Raw genomic sequence first — 6,388 nt, 5'->3', positions numbered from 1 at the left:
GAGGAGAAAGAAAAAAAAAGGAGGAGAGAATCTCCCATGGGTTCGGTCAACGTGGGATGGGTGATTACTCAGGATCTCCCCCCTCTTTTATTTTTCACTCACTTGCAGCCGGAATTTTATGGCCACAAACACCATCCTTTTTTTCCCATCCAGAGAAACGGGAGATCTTACCTGCTTTTTTTTTTTTTTTTCTCTTCCGCAACTGATGCCATTCCTGAACTGAAACTAAAATTAAATGAAGAATAAACAGTTATTTAAACCCACGTGGATTGGGTCGCACTCAAGAACCTTTTAAAACCTTTAATCCTTTACATGTGATACAGAAAACTAATGAAATTTCTCCCAGATTTTGAACTGTGTGGCCCTGAAGGCACGCACGTTATTATGTCCGAATTTTCTTTTTATATTCACGAAAATGTTTGTAGTACTAAAAACCTTTTTACTATAAAACAAAAATATTGCAGTTTCAAACCTTTCATCCTAAAAGGATTAAAAATTAATTTTATGAAGCTTTTTTTTTTCTAAAGTATTGTCGCTTAGATCCATCATGACGTATTTGCTGACGTCACACTAGCGATAGGATCAAATTGCATTGTCCATTAAAATTGCATGACAAGGTGGATTTCCGCTGAGTATGCAAGACGTTGCGAAAAGAAACCTTATAATGACATAGATTTAAGATTAGTTTCACCTTGAGACTAGCTTTATTCAAGGATTTTTTTTTTCACGCTTGAAAACCCTAAGTCTGTGGCGTAACTACCACTACAAATATTAAATACCAATTCACTGGTATATAAGACATGTTAACTGGATTCTATCAAGAGATACCTTTTGATAGATGAAGGTTGACATAGTCGATAATTATTTAGATAATTAATTAAATTCGATAATTAATTAATAAATTATTCAATGGTGACCCGGACGTGATATGAAATCGCCAACATGATGGATGGTCCGCATTAAAACAGTGGAATTGCTTAAAAATATACTGCTAAAAAAATGAAGAAAAAAAAATAGTAATGAGCGAAATGCAGTAAACTAAAAATGAAGAAAAAAAATTTAATAAATAATGAGTGAAATGCTATAAACAAACTGAAGAAAGACTATAATGAGCAAAATAAATAAACAAAAACAAAGCAGCATAAATCAACTAGTGGTATTCGTTTATCGAAGTCTATCACAGATAAAATTCTGGAAGAGGAGTAATGTGGCGTAACTACCACTACAAATATTAAATACCAATTCACTAGTATATAAGACATGCTAACTGGATTCTATCAGGAGGTACCTTTTGATAGATGAAGGTTGACATAGTCGATAATTAATTAAAGTCGATAATTAATTAATAAATTATTCAATGGTGACCCGGACGTGATATGAACTCGCCAACATGATGGATGGTCCACATTAAAACAGTGGAATTGCTTAAAAATATACTGCTAAAAAAAACGAAGAAAAAAAATGATGAGCGAAATGCAGTAAACTAAAAATGAAGAAAAAAAAATTAATAAATAATGAGTGAATTGATATAAACAAACTGAAGAAAGACTATAATGAGCAAAATAAATAAACAAAAACAAAGCAGCATAAATCAACTAGTGGAATTCGTTCATCGAAGTCTATCACAGATAAAATTCTGGAAGGGGAGTAATGTGGTGTAACTACCACTATAAATATTAAATACCAATTCACTTGTTTATAAGACATGTTAACTTGATTATATCTTGAGGTACCTTTCGATAGATGAAGGTTGACATAGTCTATAATTAATTCCCCTCAAGTCTACCTCTATTTAAGGATTTTATATAGAAGGATGTTTTTTCCAACGTTTAGGTTAATGTGAGTAAAATAGAACAGATTGTCACATACCTCGTTTTGAGGTTAGAAGGTTTACACATGAACCAACAAATATTTTTAAGTTTAAGCTTATTTAAACCTTATTTTTGTTATCTGGGCGGCAATTTGTTCTAGATTTTAAACTGCAACTTCTTTTACATTTTAAACAGATGCAACTTCTTCCTGGTTTTAGACTGATGCAGATTACTTCCTGGGTTTGATCTAGAAACTCAGGGGTCCAAGGCACAGAATTCTCTGGGGCCCTATCGCGGGTCATCTTAAACTAAATTCATTCACATTGCGCAAACTGATATTTTTGCATGGTTTTCTTCTTACTGAATGTAGTACAGACAAAATTATCTTAATGAAGATCAAAAATCATAATCCTTAAAATTATTTGCGAACTACTTAAATGTTGCAAATACGAACAAGGATGGCAATGTAAATTTTGCTCTGCGGATTTTACTGTTCGACATAACTTTGAAACTTGGTTTTTATCGATGCAAATCTACCAGATTTTAAACTGATGCAATTTCTCCTAGATTTTAAATCGATGCAACTTCTCTTGCATTTCAAAAGAAAGCAACTTCTTCCTGGTTTTAAACTGATGCAGATACTCCTAGGGTCTGATTTAGAAACTCGGGGCACCCATTCCGCGGTTATCTTAAACTAACTACATGCACAATGTGTAATCTGGTATTTTAAATTTATTTTCTTTTTACTTAATGTTTTACATACAAATTATCTTTATGAAGATACAAACTTATCTTTATTAAGATTCAAAAACTATAATCCTTAAAATTATTTGCGAACTACTTAAATGTTACAAATACGAACAAGAAGACAGCGTACTAATTTACTCTGTCCCCCCTTTTTTTTGTACAGATTTTACAATTTAACATAACTTTGAAACTTGGTTTTTATCAAACTTAACATTAGGATCAAAAAGTCCTCCACAAAGACAAAATTTCTCCCAATATTTGATCCAGGCTCCCCTGTCTTCTGAATTGGGTTCTAAATGACAAGGCTACAGAGTTGAACACTAGTAGTCGTAAACCCAAAAAGTTATGTCGGCTGTTCAACGTTGGCTATAAAATAAAATTAGATCCTCTCTAATACCTGAAAACATCTTTACTGAATAATTACGATCCATTGTTAACTCCGTAATTATGGTACATTGCAAGACTACAGAGTTGAACACTAGTAGTCGTAAACCCAAAAAGTTATGTCGGCTGTTCAACGTTGGCTATAAAATAAAATTAGATCCTCTCTAATACCTGAAAACATCTTTACTGAATAATTACGATCCATTGTTAACTCCGTAATTATGGTACATTGCAAGACTACAGAGTTGAACACTAGTAGTCGTAAACCCAAAAAGTTATGTCGGCTGTTCAACGTTGGCTATAAAATAAAATTAGATCCTCTCTAATACCTGAAAACATCTTTACTGAATAATTACGATCCATTGTTAACTCCGTAATTATGGTACATTGCAAGACTACAGAGTTGAACACTAGTAGTCGTAAACCCAAAAAGTTATGTCGGCTGTTCAACGTTGGCTATAAAATAAAATTAGATCCTCTCTAATACCTGAAAACATCTTTACTGAATAATTACGATCCATTGTTAACTCCGTAATTATGGTACATTGCAAGACTACAGAGTTGAACACTAGTAGTCGTAAACCCAAAAAGTTATGTCGGCTGTTCAACGTTGGCTATAAAATAAAATTAGATCCTCTCTAATACCTGAAAACATCTTTACTGAATAATTACGATCCATTGTTAACTCCGTAATTATGGTACATTGCAAGACTACAGAGTTGAACACTAGTAGTCGTAAACCCAAAAAGTTATGTCGGCTGTTCAACGTTGGCTATAAAATAAAATTAGATCCTCTCTAATACCTGAAAACATCTTTACTGAATAATTACGATCCATTGTTAACTCCGTAATTATGGTACATTGCAAGACTACAGAGTTGAACACTAGTAGTCGTAAACCCAAAAAGTTATGTCGGCTGTTCAACGTTGGCTATAAAATAAAATTAGATCCTCTCTAATACCTGAAAACATCTTTACTGAATAATTACGATCCATTGTTAACTCCGTAATTATGGTACATTGCAAGACTACAGAGTTGAACACTAGTAGTCGTAAACCCAAAAAGTTATGTCGGCTGTTCAACGTTGGCTATAAAATAAAATTAGATCCTCTCTAATACCTGAAAACATCTTTACTGAATAATTACGATCCATTGTTAACTCCGTAATTATGGTACATTGCAAGACTACAGAGTTGAACACTAGTAGTCGTAAACCCAAAAAGTTATGTCGGCTGTTCAACGTTGGCTATAAAATAAAATTAGATCCTCTCTAATACCTGAAAACATCTTTACTGAATAATTACGATCCATTGTTAACTCCGTAATTATGGTACATTGCAAGACTACAGAGTTGAACACTAGTAGTCGTAAACCCAAAAAGTTATGTCGGCTGTTCAACGTTGGCTATAAAATAAAATTAGATCCTCTCTAATACCTGAAAACATCTTTACTGAATAATTACGATCCATTGTTAACTCCGTAATTATGGTACATTGCAAGACTACAGAGTTGAACACTAGTAGTCGTAAACCCAAAAAGTTATGTCGGCTGTTCAACGTTGGCTATAAAATAAAATTAGATCCTCTCTAATACCTGAAAACATCTTTACTGAATAATTACGATCCATTGTTAACTCCGTAATTATGGTACATTGCAAGACTACAGAGTTGAACACTAGTAGTCGTAAACCCAAAAAGTTATGTNTAGAACCCGACACTCGAAATTTTTGCTCTGTTACAATCGTACCCTGTTACAATTGACCCCACTCTCCCCTATAGTCAAATAGTCCATCACAGAGTTAAGTACGATTTTGCACGATTTCTATAATTTTTGAAATGGATCCGCGATGATTCAGAGCATTCGCCTTCCAATGAGATGAACCGGGTTCGAATCCCAGCGATGGCTGGTCGATACGAATTCTGCATCCAGTTTGCTTCGACCACAGTGCAGACGTGAAATATCCTCAGTGGTAGACGGATCACGGGTTAGAACCCCCTTGCAGTTAGGTTAATCGTGGGAGGTCTTCGTGGTCTTCCTCTCCATGAAACGTAAATGCGGGTTAGTTCCATCAAAAAGTTCTCCACGAAGGCAAAATTTCTTCCACTACTTGATCCAGCAGTTCCCTTTTCTTCTGGATTCGGTTCAAAATTACAAGACTACGGAGTTGAATTATTAGTAGCCGTAAACCCAAGAAAATTGGTTTAGGCTGTTCAACGACTGGTATAAAATTTTAAAAAAAATTGAGCTGTAGTTTTTTATTAATATATTAACCTAAGCTCAAACCGTAATCTCTCCCGTACTTCTGACATAATCCAACTAATCTGAAAAGTCTATTATTTTTGAACACTCTTGTTTATATATTTTCCAAATCCTTGTAAAAAATAAAGTCTTATTATTTAAAGTATGATTTTTTTTTCAAGCTTTGTCTTATCATTTATTAAATATTTAATCCATGCTGCCCATGTGGATTAAAATGCTTTTCACTAATTAATCACCTTTTAGCTTATTTCGAGTCAATTGATCCATCAATTATTATATTTATATATCTTATCCAAATTTTGAATCATTAATGACATACTTTTTATTCGTCCACTTAAGTTCAAATACATTTTTATTTTCACTTGTAGTGGATGATTCATTTGATGTTAATACAGTTTTTTCAAACATTAATTCATTCATTAAATTAAATTAATTAATTTTAGTGTTATGTGGGTGAAAAAATTATAATTTTTAATAATAAGTAACTAAAATAAAAATTTTCCTTGTTGACCTAAGTAGAAATTTACTTAAATTTTTTTTCTTCATATTACTTGTTTGTTTGCTGGTTGCCACTCAAATCTGGAAAAAAAAATTCCTTGTGTTTTCCCTGTACATATTATACACAATATCTTAAGAGGAAGCACATCAATTACTGTGCACTTGTGTGAGAGCTATATTGGGCTAACTATATTTATTAGTTTTAATTGCTGGAAAAACAGCTGAACATACTTAATAGTAATGCTATAATAGTACATAAAATAGTTTAGTATAGCTGAAATATCATTGTTAAATATCCTATAGATTAAGCTTCGCGCGGTCACCATTTTTTAAAGGACAAAAATCAGAAACAAAATTCTCTATATTTTTCCAGTTTGTAAAGAAAAAAAAATCAAAACTCCCTACATTTTCCCAGTTTGTAAAGAACAAAAAAATCAAAATTCGCTGTATTTTACCCGTTTGTAATGAAAAAAAGATCAAAATTCCCTGTATTTTCCTAGTTTGTAAAGAAAAAAAGATCAAAATTCCCTATATTTTCCTAGTTTGTAAAGAAAAAAAGATCAAAATTCTCTGTATTTTCCTAGTTTGTAAGGAAAAAAAGATCAAAATTCCCTGTATTTTTTTAGTTTGTAAAGAAAATAAGATCAAAATTCCCTGTTTTTTCCTAGTTTGTAAAGAAAAAAAGATCA

This window comes from Parasteatoda tepidariorum, chromosome 5 (assembly GCF_043381705.1).
Source record: "Parasteatoda tepidariorum isolate YZ-2023 chromosome 5, CAS_Ptep_4.0, whole genome shotgun sequence".
Classification (NCBI taxonomy): domain Eukaryota; kingdom Metazoa; phylum Arthropoda; class Arachnida; order Araneae; family Theridiidae; genus Parasteatoda; species Parasteatoda tepidariorum.
This window is presented reverse-complemented; position numbering follows the sequence as displayed.